Source organism: Triticum urartu, chromosome 2A (genome assembly GCF_056163025.1).
Source record: "Triticum urartu cultivar PI428250 chromosome 2A, HENAU_Tu73, whole genome shotgun sequence".
Taxonomy (NCBI): domain Eukaryota; kingdom Viridiplantae; phylum Streptophyta; class Magnoliopsida; order Poales; family Poaceae; genus Triticum; species Triticum urartu.
In genome coordinates, this window is record NC_141874.1 from 210,199,782 (window position 1) to 210,223,123 (window position 23,342).

Sequence of the window (23,342 nt, forward strand, 5' to 3'; positions counted from 1 at the left end):
CCGTCGGCACGTGCTACCTCTTGAGCATGTGTTGGTTTTCCATTGAAGAGGAAAGGGTGATGCAGCACAGTAGCGTAAGTATTTCCCTCAGTTTTTGAGAACTAATGTATCAATCCAGTAGGAGATAACACACAAGTCACCTAGTACCTGCACAAACAAACAAGAACCTCGCAACCAACACGATAAAGGGGTTGTCAATCCCTTCACGGTCACTTACGAGAGTGAGATCTCATAGAGATAATAAGATAAATATTTTGGGTGTTTTTGTTGTATAGATTGGAAAACAACGATTGCAAAATAAATGGTAATAGAAATAGCAAGTTGATAGTAAAATAATACGATGGAAGATAGACCCGGGGGCCATAGGTTTCACTAGTGGCTTCTCTCTAGATAGCAGAATCTATAGTGGGTGAACAAATTACTATCGAGCAATTGATAGAAAAGCGCATAGTTATGAGAATATCTAGGCATGATCATGTATATAGGCATCATGTTAGTGACAAGTAGACTGAAACGATTCTGCATCTACTACTATTACTCCACACATCGACCGCTATCCAGCATGCATCTAGAGTATTAAGTTCATAAGAATAGAGTAACGCATTAAGCAAGATGACATGATGTAGAGGGATAAACTCAAGCAATATGATATAAACCCCATCTTTTTATCCTCGATGGCAACAATACAATACGTGCCTTGCTGCCCCTGCTGTCACTGGGAAAGGACACTACAAGATTGAACCCAAAGCTAAGCACTTCTCCCATTGCAAGAACGATCAATCTACTAGGCCAAACCAAACTGATAATTCGAAGAGACTTGCAAAGATAATTAAATCATGCATAAAAGATTTCAGAGAAGAATCAAATATTGTTCATAGATAATCTTGATCATAAACCCACAATTCATCGGATCTCGACAAATACTCCGCAAAAAGAATTACATCGAATAGATCTCCAAGAGAATTGAGCAGAACTTTGTCTTGAGATCCAAAGAGAGACAAGAAGCCATCTAGCTAGTAACTATGGACCCGAAGGTCTGTGGTAAACTACTCACACATCATCGGAGAGGCTATGGTGTTTATTTAGAAGCCCTCCATGGTCGATTCCCCCTCCGGCAGAGCGCCAGAAAAGGCCCCAGATGGGATCTCACAGGTACAGAAGGTTGCGGCGGTGGAAATAGGGTTTCGTGGTGCTCTTAGATGTTTTTGGGGGTATATGGGTATATATAGGAGGAAGAAGTACGTCGGTGGAGCTGCGAGGGGCCCACGAGGGTGGGGGCGCGCCTCCCTGCCCTGTTGGCCCCTCGCTTCTTTCTTGACATAGACTCCAAGTCTCCTGGATCACGGTTGTTCCAAAAATAACTCTCCCTAAGGTTTCATTCCGTTTGATATTCTTTTTGTGTGGAACACTGAAATAGGCAAAAAAACAGCAATTTGCATTGGGCCTTTGGTTAGTAGGTTAGTCCCAAAAATAATATAAAAATGTATATTAAAGCCCATTAAACATCAAAAACAGATGATATAATAGCATGGAATAATAAAAAATTATAGATACGTTGGAGACGTATCAAGCATCCCCAAGCTTAATTCCTACTCGTCCTCGAGTAGGTAAATGATAAAAAAAATAGAAGATGTGGAGTGCTACCTAGCATAATTCTCAATGTAATTTTCTTTATTGTGGCATGAATGTTCAGATCTGAAAGATTCAAGTCAAAAGTTTAATATTGACATAAAATAATAATACTTCAAGCATACTAACAAAGCAATCATGTCTTCTCAAAATAACATGGCCAAAGAAAGTTATCCCTATAAAATCATATAGTCTGGCTATGCTCTATCTTCACCACACAAAATATTTAAATCATGCACAACCCCGATGACAAGCCAAGCAATTGTTTCATACTTTTGGTGTTCTCAAACTTTTTCAATCTTCACGCAATACATGAGCGTGAGCCATGGACACAGCACTATAGGTCGAATAGAATGGTGGTTGTGGAGAAGACAAAAAAGGAGAAGATGGTCTCACATCAACTAGGTGTATCGACGGGCTATGGAGATGCCCATCAATAGATATCAATGTGAGTGAGTAGGGATTGTCATGCAACGGATGCACTAGAGCTATAAGTGTATGAAAGCTCAAAAAGAAACTAAGTGGGTGTGCATCCAACTTGCTTGCTCACGAAGACCTATGGCACTTTGAGGAAGCCCATCATTGGAATATACAAGACAAGTTCTATAATGTAAAATTCCCACTAGTATATGAAAGTGACAACATAGGAGACTCTCTATCATGAAGATCATGGTGCTACTCTGAAGCACAAGTGTGGTAAAAGGATAGTAGCATTGTCCCTTCTCTCTTTTTCTCTCATTTTTTTATTTTTTTTATTTGGGCCTTTTCTCTTTTTTATGGCCTCTTTTTTTCTTTTTCTTTTTTCGTCCGGAGTCTCATCCCGACTTGTGGGGGAATCATAGTCTCCATCATCCTTTCCTCACTTGGGACAATGCTCTAATAATGATGATCATCGCACTTTTATTTACTTACAACTCAAAAAATTACAACTCTTAGAACAAAATATGACTCTACGTGAATGCCTTCGGCGGTGTACCGGGATGTGCAATGACTCATGAGTGACATGTATGAAAGAATTATGAATGGTGGCTTTGCCACAAATACGATGTCAACTACATGATCATGCAAAGCAATATGAAGATGATGAAGCATGTCATAACAAACGGAACGGTGGTAAGTTGCATGGCAATATATCTCAGAATGGCTATGTAAATGCCATAATAGGTAGGTATGGTGGCTGTTTCAAGGAAGGTAATAGGTGGGTTTATGGTACCGGCGAAAGTTGCGCGGTACTAGAGAAGCTAGCAATGGTGAAAGGGTGAGAGTGCGTATAATCCATGGACTCAACATTAGTCATAAAGAACTCACATACTTATTGCAAAAATCTATTAGTTATCAAAACAAAGTACTACATGCATGCTCCTAGGGGGATAGATTGGTAGGAAAAGACCATCGCTCATCCCCGACCGCCACTCATAAGGAAGACAATCAATAAATAAATCATGCTCCGACTTCATCACATAACGGTTCCCCATACGTGCATGCTATGGGAATCACAAACATTAACACAAGTATTTCTCAAATTCACAACTACTCAACTAGAATGACTCTAATATCACCATCTTTATATCTCAAAACAATCATCAAGTATCAAACTTCTCATAGTATTCAATGCACTTTTTATGATAGTTTTTATTATACCCATCTTGGATGCCTATTATATTAGGACTAATTTTATAGCCAAAGAAAATTACCATGATTTTCTAGAGGACTCTCAAAATGATATAAGTGAAGCATGAGAGGTCAATAATTTCTATAAAATAAAACCACCACCGTGCTCTAAAAAGATATAAGTGAAGCACCAGAGCAAAATTTTCTAGCTCAAAAGGTATAAGTGAAGCACATAGAGTATTCTAATAAATTATGATTCATGTGTGTCTCTCCCAAAAGGTGTATACAGCAAGGATGATTGTGATAAACTAAAAATCAAAGACTCAAATCATACAAGACGCTCCAAGCAAAACACATATCATGTGGTGAATAAAAATATAGCCTCAAGTAAAGTTACCGATAGACGAAGACGAAAGAGGGGATGCCTTCCGAGGCATCCCCAAACTTAGGCTTTTGGTTGTCCTTGAATTTTACCTTGGGGTGCCTTGGGCATCCCCAAGCTTAGTCTCTTGCCACTCTTTATTCCAAAATCCATCAAATCTTTACCCAAAACTTGAAAACTTCACAACACAAAACTCAACGGAAAATCTCATGAGCTCTGTTAGTATAAGAAAACAAACCACCACTTGAAGGTACTATAATGAACTCATTCTTTGTTTATATTGGTGTTAAACCTACTTTATTCCAACTTCTCTATGGTTTATACCCCCCGATACTAGCCATAGATTCATCAAAATAAGCAAACAACACACGAAAAACAGAATCTGTCAAAAACAGAACAGTCTGTAGTAATCTGTAGGTTTCGAATACTTCTGTAACCCCAAAAATTCTGAAATAAATTGTTGTACGTGAGGAATTTGTCTATTAATCATCTATAAAAAGAATCAACCTAACTGCACTCTCCAGTAAAAAATGGCAGCAGATCTCGTGAGTGCTAAAGCTTCTGTTTTTTACAGAAAGATCACATAAACCTCCCCCAAGTCTTCCCAAAGGTTCTACTTGGCACAAACACTAATTAAAAACATAAAACCACATCTAAAAAGAAGCTAGATGAATTATTAATTACTAAACAGAACCAAAAAGCAAGAAACTAAAATAGAATTGGGTTGCCTCCCAACAAGCGCTATCGTTTAACGCCCCTAGCTAGGCATAAAAACAAGAATAGATTTAGGTATTGTCATTTTTGGTATGCAATCCATAAGTGGCTCTAATAATAGATTCATAAGGTAATTTAATTTTCTTTCTAGGAAAGTGTTCCATGCCCTTCCTTAACGGAAATTGGAATCTAATATTACCTTCTTTCATATCAATAATTGCACCAATCGTTCTAAGGAAAGGTCTACCAAGAATAATAAGACATGTAGGGTTGCAATCTATATCAAGAACAATGAAATCTACAGACACATAATTCCTATTCACAACAATAAGAACATCATTAATCCTTCCCGTAGGTTTCTTAATAGTGGAATCTGCAAGATGCAAATTTAAAGAACAATCATCAAATTCACGGAAACCTAACGCATCACATAAAGTTTTTGGAATTGTGGAAACACTAGAACCCAAATCACATAAAGCAAAGCATTCATGATCTTTAATCTTAATTTTAATATTAGGTTCCCACTCATCATAAAGTTTTCTAGGGATAGAAACTTCTAATTCAAGCTTTTCTTCATAAGATTTCATTAAAGCATCAACGATATGTTTGGTAAAAGCTTTATTTTGACTATAAGCATCAGGAGAATTTAGCACGGATTGCAAAAAGGAAATACAATCTACCAAAGATCAATTATCATAATTAAATTCCTTGAAATCCAAAATAGTGGGTTCATTTCTATGTAAAGTTTTGACCTCATCAATCCCACTTTTACCAATTTTTGCATCAAGATCTAAAAACTCTGAATTATTGGGATGCCTTTTAGCTAAAGTTGACTCATCTCCAGTCCCATCATTATCAAAATTCATATTGCAAAACAAATATTTAATAGGATAACCATCAATCACTTTTAGATCTTCATCCTCACTATCATGGAAACTAGAAGAACACGCTTTTATAAAGCAATGTTTTTAGCACGCATCCTAGCGGTTCTTTCTTTGCACTCATCAATAGAAATTCTTATGGCTTTGAGAGACTCATTGATATCATGCTTATGTGGAATAGATCTAAGTTTCAAAGAATCAACATCAAGAGAAATTCTATCCACGTTCCTAGCCAACTCATCAATCTTAGGCAATTTTTCTACAAGCAAAGCATTAAAATTCTTTTGCGAAATCATAAATTCTTTAACACTAGTCTCAAAATCAGAGGGCATCTTATTAAAATTTCCATAAGATTTGTTGTAGGAATTACCATAATTATTATAGGAATTACTAGGAAACGGCCTAGGATTAAAGTTTCCTCTATACGCGTTGTTACCAAAATTGTTCATACCAACAAAATTCACATCCATAGATTCATTATTAGTCTCAATCAAGGTAGACAAAGGCATATCATTAGGATCAGAAGAAACACTCTTATTAGCAAACAATTTCATAAGTTCATCCATCTTTCCACTCAAAACATTAATTTCTTCTATAGCATGAACCTTTTTATTAGTAGATCTTTCGGTGTGCCATTGAGAATAATTAACCATAATATTATCTAGGAGTTTAGTAGCTTCTCCTAAAGTGATTTCCATAAAAGTGCCTCCCGCGGCCAAATCTAAAAGATTTCTAGAAGCAAAATTCAATCTAGCATAAAAAATTTGTATGATCATCCATAAATTCAAACCATGTGTAGGGCAATTACGTATCATTAATTTCATCCTCTCCCAAGCTTGTGCAACATGCTCATGATCAAGTTGCTTAAAATACATAATATCATTTCTAAGAGAGATGATCTTAGCGGGAGGAAAATACTTAGAGATAAAAGCATCTTTGCAGTTATTCCATGAATCAATACTATTTTTAGGCAAAGACGAAAACCAAGTTTTAGCACGATCTCTAAGCGAAAACGGAAATAGCTTCAATTTAACAATATCATTATCCACATCTTTCTTCTTTTGCATATCACACAAATCAACAAAGTCGTTTAGATGGGTAGCGGCATCTTCACTAGGAAGGACAGAAAACGGATCTTTCATGACAAGATTCAGCAAAGCAGTATTAATTTCACAAGATTCAGCATCGGTAAGAGGAGCAATCGGAGTGCTAATAAAATCATTATTGTTGGTATTGGAAAAGTCACACAATTTAGTATTATCTTGAGCCATCGTGACAAGCAATCCAACACACAAGCAAACAAGAGGCAAGCAAAAAGAGACGAACGAAAAAGAGGCGGACGGAAAAGAAGGCAAATAAAACGGCAAGGGTGAAGTGGGGGAGAGGAAAACGAGAGGCAAGTGGCAAATAATGTAATGCAAGGGATAAGAGTTTGTGATGGGTACTTGGCATGTCTTGACATGTTGCAACCTCCCCGGCAATGGCGCCAGAAATCCTTCTTGCTACCTCTTGAGCATGCGTTGGTTTTCCCTTGAAGAGGAAAGGGTGATGCAGCACAGTAGCGTAAGTATTTCCCTCAGTTTTCAAGAACCAAGGTATCAATCCAGTAGGAGATAACACACAAGTCACCTAGTACCTGCACAAACAAACAAAAACCTCACAACCAACGCGATAAAGGGGTTGTCAATCCCTTCACGGTCACTTACGAGAGTGAGATCTCATAGAGATAATAAGATAAATATTTTTGGTATTCTGTTGTATAGATTGGAAAATAAAGATTGCAAAATAAACGGTAATAGAAATAGAAAGTTGATAGGAAAATAATACGATGGAAGATAGACCCGGGAGCCATAGGTTGCACTAGTGGCTTCTCTCACGATAGCAGATTCTACGGTGGGTGAACAAATTACTGTCGAGCAATTGATAGAAAAGCGCATAGTTATGAGAATATCTAGGCATGATCATGTATATAGGCATCACATCCGTGACAGGTAGACCGAAACGATTCTGCATCTACTACTATTACTCCACACATCAACCGCTATCCAGCATGCATCTAGAGTATTAAGTTCATAAGAACAGAGTAACGCATTAAGCAAGATGACATGATGTAGAGGGATAAACTCAAGCAATATGATATAAAGCCCGTCTTTTTATCCTCGATGGCAACAATACAATATGTGCCTTGTTGCCCCTGCTGTCACTGGGAAAGGACACCGCAAGATTGAACCCAAAGCTAAGCACTTCTCCCATTCCAAGAACGATCAATCTAGTAGGCCAAACCAAACTGGTAATTCGAAGAGACTTGCAAAGATAATTAAATCATGCATAAAAGATTTCAGAGAAGAATCAAATATTGTTCATAGATAATCTTGATCATAATCCCACAATTCATCGGATCTCGACAAACACACCGCAAAAAGAATTACATCAAATAGATCTCCAAGAGAATCAAGGAGAACTTTGTATTGAGATCTAAAGAGAGAGAAGAAGCCATCTAGCTAATAACTATGGACCCGAAGGTCTGTGGTAAACTACTCACACATCATCGGAGAGGCTATGGTGTTGATGTAGAAGCCCTCCATGGTCGATTCCCCCTCCGGCAGAGCGCCGGAAAAGACCCCAAGATGGGATCTCACGGGTACAGAAGGTTGCGGTGGTGGAAATAGGGTCTCGTGGTGCTCCTAGATGTTTTCGGGGTATATGGGTATATATAGGAGGAAGAAGTACGTCGGTGGAGCTGTGAGGGGCCCACGAGGGTGGGGGCGCGCCTCCCTGCCTTGTGGCCTCCTCGCTTCTTTCTTGACGTAGACTCCAAGTCTCCTGGATCACGTTTGTTCCAAAAATAACTCTCCCATAGGTTTCATTCCATTTGGATTCCGTTTGATATTCCTTCTCTGCGAAACACTGAAATAGGCAAAAAAACAGCAATTTGCACTAGGCCTTTGGTTAGTAGGTTAGTCCCAAAAATAATATAAAAAGGTATATTAAAGCCTATTAAACATCCAAAATAGATAATATAATAGCATGGAACAATTAAAAATTATAGATACGTTGGAGACGTATCAGCACGCTACCTCTACATCTACCTTCGGGATTAGTTTTAGACCTGAATAATTGTTATTTGGTGCCAGCGTTAAGCATGAACTTTATATTTGGATCTTGTTTGATCCGAGATGGTTATTCATTTAAATCAGAGAATAATGGTTGTTCTATTTATATGAGTAATATCTTTTATGGTCATGCACCCTTGATGAGTGGTCTACTTTTACTAAATCTTGATAGTAGTGATACACATGTTCATAGTATTGAAGCCAAAAGATATAAGTTTAATAATGATAGTGCAACTTATTTGTGGCACTGCCGTTTAGGTCATATTGGTGTAAAGCGCATGAAGAAACTCCATGCTGATGGGCTTTTGGAATCACTTCATTATGAATCACTTGATGCTTGCGAACCATGCCTCATGGGCAAGATGACTAAAACATTGTTCTTCGGAACAATGGAACAAGCAACAGACTTATTGGAAATAATACATACTGATGTATGCGGTCCGATGAGTATTGATGCTCATGGCGGGTATCGTTATTTTCTGACCTTCACAGATGATTTGAGCATATATGGGTATATCTGCTTGATGAAACATAGGTCTGAAACATTTGAAAAGTTCAAAGAATTTCAGAGTGTAGTGGAAAATCATCATAACAAGAAAAATAAGTTTCTACGATCTGATCGTGGAGGTGAATATTTGAGTTATGAGTTTGGTCTTCATTTGAAACAATGCGGAATAGTTTCGCAACTCACGCCACCTGGAACACCACAGCGTAATGGTGTGTCCGAACGTCGTAACTGCACTTTATTAGATATGGTGCGATCTATGATGTCTCTTACTGATTTACCACTATCATTTTGGGGTTATGCTTTAGAGACGGCTGCATTCACGTTAAATAGGGCACCATCGAAATCCGTTGAGACGACACCATCTGAACTATGGTTTGGCAAGAAACCCAAGTTATCATTTCTTAAAGTTTGGGGCTGCGATGCTTAGGTGAAAAAGCTTCAACCTGATAAGCTCGAACCCAAATCGGGGAAATGTGTCTTCATAGGATACCCAAAGGAGACTGTTGGATACACCTTCTATCACAGATCCGAAGGCAAGATATTCGTTGCTAAGAATGGATCCTTTCTAGAGAAGGAGTTTCTCTCGAAAGAAGTGAGTGGGAGGAAAGTAGAACTTGATGAGGTAACTGTACCTGCTCCCTTATTGGAAAGTAGTTCATCAAAGAAATCAGTTCCATTGATTCCTACACCAATTAGTGAGGAAGCTAATGATGACGATCATGAAACTTCTGATCAAGTTACTACCGAACCTCGTAGGTCAAGCAGAGTAAGATCCGCACCAGAGTGGTACGGTAATCCTGTTCTGGAGGTCATGTTAATTGACCATGACAAACCTACGAACTATGAGGAAGCGATGATGATCCCAGATTCCGCAAAATGGCTTGAGGCCATGAAATCTTAGATGAGATCCATGTATGAGAACAAAGTATGGACTTTGGTTGACTTGCCCGATGATCGACAATCCATAGAGAATAAATGGATCTTCAAGAAGAAGACTGACGTTGACAATAATGTTATTGTCTACAAAGCTCGACTTGTTGCGAAAGGTTTTCGATAAGTTCAAGGAGTTGACTACGATGAGACCTTCTCACACATAGCGATGCTTAAGTCCGTCCGAATCATGTTAGCAGTTACCGCATTTTATGATTATGAAATTTGGCAAATGGATGTCAAAACTTCATTCTGATACGTCTCCAACATATCTATAATTTTTGATTGTTCCATGTTATTATATTATCTATTTTGGATGTTTATGGGCTTTATTATGCACTTTTATATTATTTTTGGGACTAACCTATTAACTGAAGGCCCAATGCAAATTGCTGTTTTTTGCCTATTTCAGTGTTTCATAGAAAAGGAATATCAAATGGAATCCAAACGGAATGAAACCTTTGCGAGGATCTTTTTTGGAACAAACACAATCCAGGAGACTTGGAGTGGACATCAAGGAAGCAGTGAGGCGTCCACGAGGTAGGGCGGCGTGCCCCCCACCCACATGGGCCCCTCTGTAACACCCCGGATGTAACTTTCCTAATTTGTACTCCAACTCTTGCCGTTTCCGGCGTTAAGTTATTTTATTTTCTTGGGTTCGGGCCTTTGTCTCCGTGTGTTTTTATCGTTGTCATGCATCTCATATCATGTCATCATGTGCATTGCTTTTGCATACGTGTTCATCTCATGCATTCAAGCTTTTTCCCCGTTGTCCGTTTTGCATTCCGGCGCTTCGTTCTCCTCCGGTGGTCATTTCTGCTTTTCTTTCGTGTGTGGGGATTAAACATTTCCGGATTGGACCGAGACTTGCCAAGTGGCCTTGGTTTACTACCGATAGACCGCCTGTCAAGTTTCGTATCATTTGGACTTCGTTTGATACTCCAACGGTTAACCGAGGGACCGAAAAGGCCTCGTGTGTGTTGCAGCCCAACACCCCTCCATTTTGGCCCAAAACCCACCTAAACCTACTCCATCATCTAGAGCGTTCGATCACGATCGCGTGGCCGAAAACCACACCTCATTTGGACTCTCCTAGCTCCCTCTATGCCTATATATAGCCCCTCTCCCCGAAAATCCGGATCCCCCTCGTCCAAAACCCTAAAATATCTCCTCCGCCGCCGGACACGTCCGGACGGACCGGACGCGTCCGCTCCGCCGCCCGCAGCCACTCCGAAGGCGCCACGTGGCCTCCCGCCGCCGTTCACCGCGCCGGCCCACTTGGCCCAGGGCGGGCCCTCCCCGGCCCGCGTCTTCCGCCGCCCGCGCCCCACGCGAGGGAGCTGCGCCGCCCGCAGCGGCCTGCCGCTCCGCCGCCGACGCGCCGGCGTCGAACCCCGCCGCCATCTGCTCCGCGCCGCCATCGCCGTGCCGCCATCGCCGTGCGCCGCCGCCTCCACCCGACGCCGCCCGCCGCCTCGCCGGCCGGTCAGCTCCGGTGAGCTCCCTCCCCGCCGGTGAACAGTGCTCCGATGGACCTCGATCCGCGCGTCGCGATCCAGATCTGGACGTGAACAGTAAACCCTAGGTCAAATTTCTTCTGTCCCTAAATTCCAGATCCAAGTGCTCATGTTCATAGCTCCGTAACTTTGCATCCGTAGCTCTGATTCATGCATATAGCATATCAAAATGTTCATCTCAGAGAGTTCATCATTTCATTCCATTGCATCATTTTCATTTGAGTTCATCTTGATGCCCGAAATGCTGTTAGAAGAGGGCTACTTGAGATAATCGTCAGATCTGCTACTCCATTTAGGTTTTTGTCATTTTTTCCATGATTATTGTGCGCATGATATGCCCTGATGTTCTACATATGTTTTGTTAAGGGTTTTGTCATATTTCTAGAGGTGCAACCCATGTATTTTTGTGATGTGTGTGGTGACTAGTACAAGCTTGCAAAGTGGTGCACTTGTTAAATTCTGTTTTCAGGGACTTAGCATTTCCACTAAGTCCTTGAGCTGTTTATCTCACGATGCCATATGTTCATGCTGTTTCCTAGTGATCCGTGCCTCTTTTGAGGATGATCAGTAAGGATGTTTTGTTAATATTGTAGTGCTCTATCCATCCATGTCTTTTTTTGCATTTATAGAGCACCCTAGCTTGAGTCAATCAAGCTCTACTTTTGCTACTTTGTGAATCTGGGCAGATTGTCAACGTGTTTGCAATTTTGCCGGTGATGTTGTAGTTGATCCGTGCATGCCATGTTATTGTTCTTGCCATATCTAGCTTGCATTTTGTGTGTTCTTAATGGGTGTATACTTAGCTTATCATGACTTGCACCGTAGTGAGTGCATCGAGCTCGTAAACATGCCTACTTGAGTTCTGTTTTCAGCATGCTCCAGTTTTCACTAAGTCTGAAAACTGATTATGTTTTCGCTATGTTCACATGCTTGCAATTGTATTTTCTGATCCCTTTTGGCTCAAGGTCACTAAGGGACTTTTGTTAATCTCTTTGAGTAGCTCCATGCCATGCTTTACTTTGCCATGTTTCGTTGCTTTAGCATATAGTTTTATTTCTCCGAAGAGTGCTATCTGATCTGAAATTCCAGACAAGTGTTAATTTCACTAAGTCTGAGATCTGTTTGTCATATGCATTTTTGCCATGCTTGTTTGAACCTGTTAATGGATGAATTGGTCGTAGCTCAGTGCTAGACTTTTGTTAAGCATCTTGAATGAATCCCTGCCATGTATTTTTTTGTCATTTTTGGGTCCTGTAGCATGTTCATCCCATTGCATTTAGATGGCTACTTGCTATAAATCGCAGACCGGTGTCATTTGAATCGCTTGCCTTTTCCAAACCGTAACTCCGATTCCGGCGTTCTTTATATCGTTTTCAAGCGATTTCATCTCATCTTTCCAGTGGCATGCTTGGATTTCCAAGCTGAGGCCAGGTTCATGCATTTCCTGTCATATCTTGCATTTTGCATCCCGCATCGCATCCCGCATAGCATATCATCTTTGCATCATCTTGTTTGATCTTTGCACGTGGTTGATTGTGTCCTCGTTGCTTGTTTGTCTTGTTTGGGTAGAGCCGGGAGACGAGTTCGCTAACAAGGATCCTGTTGAGTTTGCTTTTGAGGATCCAGTCAACTCTGACAACTGTGCAGGCAAGATGATCATACCCTCGAAATCACTACTATCTTTGCTATGCTAGTTTGCTCGCTCTTTTGCTATGCCAATGCTAAGATGCCTACCACTTGCTTTCAAGCCTCCCAAATTGCCATGTCAAACCTCTAACCCACCATGTCCTAGCAAACCGTTGATTGGCTATGTTACCGCTTTGCTCAGCCCCTCTTATAGCGTTGCTAGTTGCAGGTGAAGTTTGAAGGCCGTTCCTTGTTGGAACATTTATTTACTTGTTGGGATATCATTATATTGCTATGTTCTCTTAATGCATCTATATACTTGGTAAAGGGTGGAAGGCTCGGCCTCTCGCCTAGTGTTTTGTTCCACTCTTGCCGCCCTAGTTTCCGTCATATCGGTGTTATGTTCCCGGATTTTGCGTTCCTTACGCGGTTGGGTTATAATGGGAAGCCCTTGATAGTTCGCCTTGATTAAAGCTTTTCCAGCAATGCCCAACCTTGGTTTTACCATTTTCCACCTAGCCTTTTCTTTCCCTTGGGTTCTGCAGACTCAAGGGTCATCATTATTTTAACCCCCGGGGCCAGTGCTCCTCTGAGTGTTGGTCCAAACTGTCAGCCGCCGGTGGCTACCAGGGGCAACTCGAGGCTGGCCTACTGGAAGTTTAGACAATCTGAGTGTGCCCTGAGAAAGAGATATGTGCAGCTCCTATCGGGATTTGTCGGCACATTCGGGCGGTGTTGCTGGTCTCATTTTAACCTGTCGAGGTGTCTTGAAGAACCGAGATACCGAGTCTGATCGGAACGTCTTGGGAGGAGGTCTATTCCTTCGTTGACCGTGAGAGCTTGTCATGGGCTAAGTTGGGACTCCCCTGCAGGGATTTGAACTTTCGAAAGCCGTGCCCGCGGTTATGGGCAGATGGGAATTTGTTAATGTCCGGTTGTAGATAACTTGAACCTTAACTTAACTAAAATGAATCAACTGAGTGTGTTACTGTGATGGCCTCTTCTCGGCGGAGTCCGGGAAGTGGACACGGTGTTGGAGTAATGCTTGCGCAGGTTGTTCTCTAGTTTCTCGCTCGCGCTTTGCCTCCTCTTCTCGCTCTCTTTTGCGAATAAGTTAGCCATCATATTTTGGTAGTCGCTTGCTGCAGCTCCACATATATTTACCTTGCCTCACCTATAAGCTTAAATAGTCTTGATCGCGAGAGTGCGAGATTGTTGAGTCCTTGTGGCTCATAGATTACTATTACACCAGATGCAGGGCCTGATGATTCCGCTCCACGAGACGCGCTCGAGCTCAAGTGGGAGTTCGACGAGGACTCTCAACGTTACTATGTTTCCTTTCCTGATGATCAGTAGTGGCGCCCAGTTGGGGGTGATCGGGACCGTGTCGCTTGTTGGGTTATCTTTTATTTTGGCACCGTAGTCGGGCCATGAGTGTTTGGTTGATGTAATGTTATTTATGTACTTGATTGACGTGGCGAGTGTAAGCCAACTATGTTATCTTTGTTCTCTTTGAGCCCTTGAGATACGATGAGTTCTACAACATGGCATTGAAGCAAGAGGCTGCTCAGTTGAGGTGTGATGCTTCCAAGAAGCGAGTCAGAGATGTTACTCCTTCTTCCTCTACTCAAGTGGCCAAGCAGCAGAAGTATTGGCTTCCTCCTCCTCCGTTCCGTCAGCCGTATCAGCAGAAGAGCAAAGGTGGCAGTGGTTCTTCCCACCCACCCAACCCTGGCTTTCAGAACAAGGCTTCGTCTCAAGCTCCAAGATCGAGTGCTATGTATCACCGTCCGCATTCAGAGGTCACGTGCAACAAGTGCCAACAGAAGGGTCACTATGCCAACAAGTGTCTCAACCAGAGGCGTCTTCCTCCTCCTCCTCCTATCAGATCGGCAAGTACAGCTGTGGTCAAGCATAATCCCAAGTACGCCAAGGTCAATATGGTGAATGCAGCTCAGGCAGAGGATTCATCAAATGTCATCATGGGTAACCTTCCTGTGAATGATGTTCCTGCAAAAGTTCTTTTTGACACTGGTGCATCGCATTGTTTTATCTCGAGACCTTTTGCATCTAAGCATGGGTGGTTTTCTCAAGTTATGCATAAGCCATTGGCAGTTGTCTCTCCGGGTAGATGCTTGCTTGCTAACTACGAAGTTCCGTATATTTCTATCTCGATGGGTGATTTCAAGTTTCTGGCTTCTCCAATGATCCTTGGTAACTCGGATATTGATCTTATTCTCGGAATGGATTGGCTTTCTAAGAACAAGGCTCAGCTTGATTGTGCAGCCAGGCAGATTCAATTGACTCATTCGTCTGAGGATGTAATTGTCTTTGCCGCTCGGGATAATACCATCCGTCTATTTTCTCTCAATGACAAGGGTGAACTCAATGCCATCTCGCAAATTCCAGTCGTTTGCGAATATCAAGACGTCTTTCCAGAAGAGCTTCCAGGAATGCCTCCGCAACAGCCAGTTGAATTCGTTATTGATCTTGAGCCTGGCACGGAACCTGTGTGCAAGCGTCCTTACAAACTCGGACCTGAAGAGTTGAAGGAGCTGAAGAAGCAACTCGATATTCAAGAGAAAATGGGTCTCATCCGGCCTAGTTCTTCTCCGTGGGGTTGTGGTGTTCTTTTTGTGAAGAAGAAGGATGGAACGGACCGACTTTGTGTGGATTACCGTCCATTGAACAAGAAGACCATCAAGAACAAATACCCACTTCCCAACATCAATGAGCTGTTCGAACAACTCAAAGGTGCCCAAGTATTCTCCAAGCTTGATCTTCGTATGGGTTATCATCAGATTCGAATCCGCGAGCAAGATATTCCCAAGACGGCTTTCAGGACAAGCTATGGTTCATATGAATACACTGTCATGTCTTTTGGCCTCGTCAACGCTCCTCCGACGTTCTCTCGCATGATGAACTTCATCTTCAACGCCTACACCAATGACTTCGTTTTGGTCTATCTCGACGACATCCTGGTTTTCTCGAAGAACAAGGAAGATCATGCCAAGCACTTGCGTTTAGTTCTTGATAAGCTCAGGGAACATCAGTTCTACGCCAAGTTCTCCAAGTGTGAATTTTGGCTCGATGAGGTTCTTTATCTTGGTCATATCATCTCTGCCAAGGGCATTGCCGTGAATCCTGAGAAGGTGTCTGCAATTGTGAATTGGGAACCTCCTCAGAACGTGAAGCAACTCCGTAGCTTTCTCGGTCTCGCAAGTTATTGCCGAAGATTCGTTGAAAACTTTTCTAAGATCGCGAAGCCTCTCTCAAATCTTCTCCAGAAGCACGTCAAGTACGTTTGGTCTCCGGAGTGTGACATTGCTTTCAACACTTTGAAAGAGAAGTTGATCTCTGCTCCAGTTCTGACTCCGCCTGATGAATCTAAGCCGTACGAGGTCTTTTGTGATGCCTCTCTCCAAGGTCTTGGCGCAGTATTGATGCAAGAGAAGAAAGTTGTTGCTTATACCTCTCGCCAGTTGAAGCCTAATGAGAAGAACTACCCCACTCATGATCTCGAGTTGGCGGCAGTTGTGCATGCTCTTTTGACTTGGAGACATCTTCTATTGGGAAGAAAAGTGGACATTTTCACTGATCACAAGAGTCTCAAGTACATCTTCACTCAACCTAATCTCAACCTCAGGCAAACTCGATGGGTCGAAATGATTCAAGAGTATAATCCGGGTATTGAGTATACTCCAGGCAAGGCCAATGTGATTGCTGACGCATTGAGCAGGAAAGCTTACTGCAATAGTCTGATTCTCAAGCCTTATCAACCCGAGCTTTGTGAAGCTTTCCGCAAACTTAATCTGGAAGTTGTTCCTCAAGGTTTCCTCGCCAACCTTCAAGTCTCTCCTACCTTGGAAGACCAGATTCGCCAAGCCCAGCTTCTTGATGCTATGGTGAAAAAGGTGAAGATTGGGATTGCCAAGAGTCAACCCAAGTACAAGTGCTACCGCCTTGATGACAAGGACACTCTCTTCTTCGAGGATCGTATTGTGGTACCCAAAGGTGACCTCCGTAAAGTGATCATGAACGAGGCTCACAATTCTCTCCTCTCCATCCACCCTGGGAGCACGAAGATGTATCAGGACCTTAAACAGGCTTATTGGTGGACTCGAATGAAGCGCGAGATTGCTCAATTCGTGAATGAATGTGATGTCTGCAGAAGAGTGAAGGCAGAACACCAAAGGCCAGCTGGTCTCCTCCAACCTCTTGCCATTCCAGAATGGAAGTTTGACCACATTGAAATGGACTTCGTGACTGAGTTTCCAAAGTCCAAGCGTGGCAATGATGCTATATTCGTTGTCATCGACAAACTCACCAAAGTGGCTCATTTTCTGCCTATCAAGGAGTCGACCACTGCAGCTCAATTGGCGGAACTCTATACCTCTCGTATTGTCTCTCTGCACGGTATTCCACAAGTGATCTCTTCAGACCGTGGCAGCATCTTTACCTCAAAGTTCTGGGATTCTTTTCAGAAGGCCATGGGCACCAACATCTGCTTCAGCACATCTTTCCATCCTCAAACTAGCGGTCAAGTCGAGCGTGTCAACCAGATTCTTGAAGATATGCTCAGGGCTTGTGTGATCTCCTTCGGCATGAAGTGGAAGGATTGTCTTCCTTATGCTGAATTCTCCTACAACAACAGTTTTCAAGCAAGTTCGGGCAAGGCCCCATTTGAAATTCTGTATGGCAGGAAGTGTCGTACCCCTCTCAACTGGTCTGAAACCGGTGAACGTCAGCTTTTGGGTAATGACTTAATCACAGAGGCAGAGGAAATGTGCAAAGTCATTCGTGATAACCTCAAAGCAGCCCAGTCCTGCCAGAAGAGCTACTACGACAGTAAGCACCGTGATTTGGCTTTCGAGATCGGAGATCATGTTTACCTCCGCGTCTCTCCTATGGAAAGTACTCGTCGCTTCGGTATCAAAGGGGAGCTTGCCCCTAGATATGTGGGACCTTTCAAGATTGTCAGCAAGAGAGGCGACCTCGCCTATCAACTCGAGCTTCCTTCAAACTTTGCAAATGTTCATGACGTGTTCCATGTCTCTCAGCTCCGAAAGTGCTTCAAGACTCCTGACCGCACTGTCAACTTCGAGGACATTGAGCTCCAAGAATATCTCTCCTATCGTGAGCACCCAGTTGCTATTCTTGACGAGACTGAACGCAACACTCGCAACAAGTCAATCAAATTTCTCAAAGTCAAGTGGTCACACCATTCCGACCGTGAAGCTACCTGGGAACGCGAGGATCACCTCCGTTCTGAGTACCCGGTGTTCTTTCAGTCCTAGATCTCGGGACGAGATCCTTCGGTAGTGGTGGAGTGTTGTAACACCCAGATCTAACTTTCCCAATTTGTACTCCAACTCTTGTCGTTTTCGGCGTTAAGTTATTTTATTTTCTCGGGTTCGGGTCTTTGTCTCCGTGTGTTGTTATCGTTGTCATGCATCTCATATCATGTCATCATGTGCATTGCTTTTGCATACGTGTTCATCTCATGCATTCGAGCTTTTTTCCCGTTGTCCGTTTTGCATTCCGGCGCTTCGTTCTCCTCCGGTGGTCATTTCTGCTTTTCTTTCGTGTGTGGGGATTAAACATTTCCGGATTGGACCGAGACTTGCCAAGTGGCCTTGGTTTACTACCGGTAGACCGCTGTCAAGTTTCGTATCATTTGGACTTCGTTTGATACTCCAACGGTTAACCGAGGGACCGAAAAGGCCTCATGTGTGTTGCAGCCCAACACCCCTCCATTTTGGCCCAAAACCCACCTAAACCTGCTCCATCATCTAGAGCGTTCGATCACGATCGCGTGGCCGAAAACCGCACCTCATTTGGACTCTCCTAGCTCCCTCTATGCCTATATATAGTCCCTCTCCCCGAAAATCCGGATCCCCCCTCGTCCAAAACCATAAAATATCTCCTCCGCCGCCGCCGGACACGTCCGTACGGACCGGACGCGTCCGCTCCGCCGCCTGCAGCCACTCTGAAGGCGCCACGTGGCCTCCCGCCGCCGTTCACCGCGCCGGCCCGCTTGGCCCAGGGCAGGCCCTCCCCGGCCCGCGTCTTCCGCTGCCCGCGCCCCACGCGAGGGAGCCGCGCTGCCCGCAGCGGCCTGCCGCTCTGCCGCCGACGCGCCGGCGTCGAACCCCGCCGCCATCGCCGTGCCGCTCGCCGCCTCGCGTCCTCCTCACCGCGCCGCCATCGCCGTGCGCCGCCGCCTCCACCCGGCGCCGCCCGCCGCCTCGCCGGCCGGTCAGCTCCGGCGAGCTCCCTCCCCGCCGGTGAACAGTGTTCCGGTGGACCTCGATCCGCGCGTCGTGATCCAGATCTGGCCGTGAACAGTAAACCCTAGGTCAAATTTCTTCTAAGTCTCGAAATTCCAGATCCAAGTGCTCATGTTCATAGCTCCGTAACTTTGCATCCGTAGCTCCGATTCATGCATATAGCATATCAAAATGTTCATCTCAGAGAGTTCATCATTTCATTCCATTGCATCATTTTCATTTGAGTTCATCTTGATGCCCGAAATGCTGTTAGAAGAGGGCTACTTGAGATAATCGTCAGATCTGCTACTCCATTTAGGTTTTTGTCATTTTTGCCATGATTATTGTGCACATGATATGCCCTGATGTTCTACATATGTTTTGTTAAGGGTTTTTTCATCTTTCTAGAGGTGCAACCCATGTATTTTTGTGATGTGTGTGGTGACTAGTACAAGCTTGCAAAGTGGTGCACTTGTTAAATTCTGTTTTCAGGGACTTAGCATTTCCACTAAGTCCTTGAGCTGTTTATCTCACGATGCCATATGTTCATGCTGTTTTCTAGTGATCCGTGCCTCTTTTGAGGATGATCAGTAAGGATGTTTTGTTAATATTGTAGTGCTCTATCCATCCATGTCTTTGTTTGCATTTATAGAGCACCCTAGCTTGAGTCAATCAAGCTCTACTTTTGCTACTTTGTGAATCTGGGCAGATTGTCAACGTGTTTGCAATTTTGCCGGTGATGTTGTAGTTGATCCGTGCATGCCATGTTATTGTTCTTGCCATATCTAGCTTGCATTTTGTGTGTTCTTAATGGGTGTATACTTAGCTTATCATGACTTGCACCGTAGTGAGTGCATCGAGCTCGTAAACATGCCTACTTGAGTTCTGTTTTCAGCATGCTCCAGTTTTCACTAAGTCTGAAAACTGATTATGTTTTCGCTATGTTCACATGCTTGCAATTGTATTTTCTGATCCCTTTTGGCTCAAGGTCACTAAGGGACTTTTGTTAATCTCTTTGAGTAGCTCCATGCCATGCTTTACTTTGCCATGTTTCGTTGCTTTAGCATATAGTTTTATTTCTCCGAAGAGTGCTATCTGATCTGAAATTCCAGACAAGTGTTAATTTCACTAAGTCTGAGATCTGTTTGTCATATGCATTTTTGCCATGCTTGTTTGAACCTGTTAATGGATGAATTGGCCGTAGCTCAGTGCAAGACTTTTGTTAAGCATATTAAATGCATCCCTGCCATGTATTTTTTTGTCATTTTTGGGTGCTGTAGCATGTTCATCCCATTGCATTTAGATGGCTACTTGCTGTAAATCGCAGACCGGTGTCATATTTGAATCGCTTGCCTTTTCCAAACCGTAACTCCGATTCCGGCGTTCTTTATATCATTTTCAAGCGATTTCATCTCATCTTTCCAGTGGCACGCTTGGATTTCCATGTTGAGGCCAGGTTCATGCATTTCCTGTCATATCTTGCATTTTGCATCCCGCATCGCATCCCGCATAGCATATCATCTTTGCATCATCTTGTTTGATCCTTGCACGTGGTTGATTGTGTCTTTGTTGCTTGTTTGTCTTGTTTGGGTAGAGACGGGAGACGAGTTTGCTAACGAGGATCCCGTTGAGTTTGCTTTTGAGGATCCAGTCAACTCTGACAACTGTGCAGGCAAGATGATCATACCCTCGAAATCACTACTATCTTTGATATGCTAGTTTGCTCGCTCTTTTGCTATGCCAATGCTACGATGCCTACCACTTGCTTTCAAGCCTCCCAAATTGCCATGTCAAACCTCTAACCCACCATGTCCTAGCAAACAGTTGATTGGCTATGTTACCGCTTTGCTCAACCTGATAAGCTCGAACCCAAATCGGGGAAATGTGTCTTCATAGGATACCCAAAGGAGACTGTTGGATACACCTTCTATCACAGATCCGAAGGCAAGATATTCGTTGCTAAGAATGGATCCTTTCTAGAGAAGGAGTTTCTCTCGAAAGAAGTGAGTGGGAGGAAAGTAGAACTTGATGAGGTAACTGTACCTGCTCCCTTATTGGAAAGTAGTTCATCAAAGAAATCAGTTCCATTGATTCCTACACCAATTAGTGAGGAAGCTAATGATGACGATCATGAAACTTCTGATCAAGTTACTACCGAACCTCGTAGGTCAAGCAGAGTAAGATCCGCACCAGAGTGGTACGGTAATCCTGTTCTGGAGGTCATGTTAATTGACCATGACAAACCTACGAACTATGAGGAAGCGATGATGATCCCAGATTCCGCAAAATGGCTTGAGGCCATGAAATCTTAGATGGGATCCATGTATGAGAACAAAGTATGGACTTTGGTTGACTTGCCCGATGATCGACAAGCCATAGAGAATAAATGGATCTTCAAGAAGAAGACTGACGTTGACAATAATGTTATTGTCTACAAAGCTCGACTTGTTGCGAAAGGTTTTCGATAAGTTCAAGGAGTTGACTACGATGAGACCTTCTCACACATAGCGATGCTTAAGTCCGTCCGAATCATGTTAGCAGTTACCGCATTTTATGATTATGAAATTTGGCAAATGGATGTCAAAACTTCATTCTGATACGTCTCCAACATATCTATAATTTTTGATTGTTCCATGTTATTATATTATCTATTTTGGATGTTTATGGGCTTTATTATGCACTTTTATATTATTTTTGGGACTAACCTATTAACTGAAGGCCCAATGCAAATTGCTGTTTTTTGCCTATTTCAGTGTTTCATAGAAAAGGAATATCAAATGGAATCCAAACGGAATGAAACCTTTGCGAGGATCTTTTTTGGAACAAACACAATCCAGGAGACTTGGAGTGGACATCAAGGAAGCAGTGAGGCGTCCACGAGGTAGGGCGGCGTGCCCCCCACCCACATGGGCCCCTCTGTAACACCCCGGATGTAACTTTCCTAATTTGTACTCCAACTCTTGCCGTTTCCGGCGTTAAGTTATTTTATTTTCTTGGGTTCGGGCCTTTGTCTCCGTGTGTTTTTATCGTTGTCATGCATCTCATATCATGTCATCATGTGCATTGCTTTTGCATACGTGTTCATCTCATGCATTCAAGCTTTTTCCCCGTTGTCCGTTTTGCATTCCGGCGCTTCGTTCTCCTCCGGTGGTCATTTCTGCTTTTCTTTCGTGTGTGGGGATTAAACATTTCCGGATTGGACCGAGACTTGCCAAGCGGCCTTGGTTTACTACCGATAGACCGCCTGTCAAGTTTCGTATCATTTGGACTTCGTTTGATACTCCAACGGTTAACCGAGGGACCGAAAAGGCCTCGTGTGTGTTGCAGCCCAACACCCCTCCATTTTGGCCCAAAACCCACCTAAACCTGCTCCATCATCTAGAGCGTTCGATCACGATCGCGTGGCCGAAAACCGCACCTCATTTGGACTCTCCTAGCTCCCTCTATGCCTATATATAGCCCCTCTCCCCGAAAATCCGGATCCCCCTCGTCCAAAACCCTAAAATATCTCCTCCGCCGCCGGACACGTCCGGACGGACCGGACGCGTCCGCTCCGCCGCCCGCAGCCACTCCGAAGGCGCCACGTGGCCTCCCGCCGCCGTTCACCGCGCCGGCCCACTTGGCCCAGGGCGGGCCCTCCCCGGCCCGCGTCTTCCGCCGCCCGCGCCCCACGCGAGGGAGCCGCGCCGCCCGCAGCGGCCTGCCGCTCCGCCGCCGACGCGCCGGTGTCGAACCCCGCCGCCATCTGCTCCGCGCCGCCATCGCCGTGCCGCCATCGCCGTGCGCCGCCGCCTCCACCCGACGCCGCCCGCCGCCTCGCCGGCCGGTCAGCTCCGGTGAGCTCCCTCCCCGCCGGTGAACAGTGCTCCGATGGACCTCGATCCGCGCGTCGCGATCCAGATCTGGACGTGAACAGTAAACCCTAGGTCAAATTTCTTCTGTCCCTAAATTCCAGATCCAAGTGCTCATGTTCATAGCTCCGTAACTTTGCATCCGTAGCTCTGATTCATGCATATAGCATATCAAAATGTTCATCTCAGAGAGTTCATCATTTCATTCCATTGCATCATTTTCATTTGAGTTCATCTTGATGCCCGAAATGCTGTTAGAAGAGGGCTACTTGAGATAATCGTCAGATCTGCTACTCCATTTAGGTTTTTGT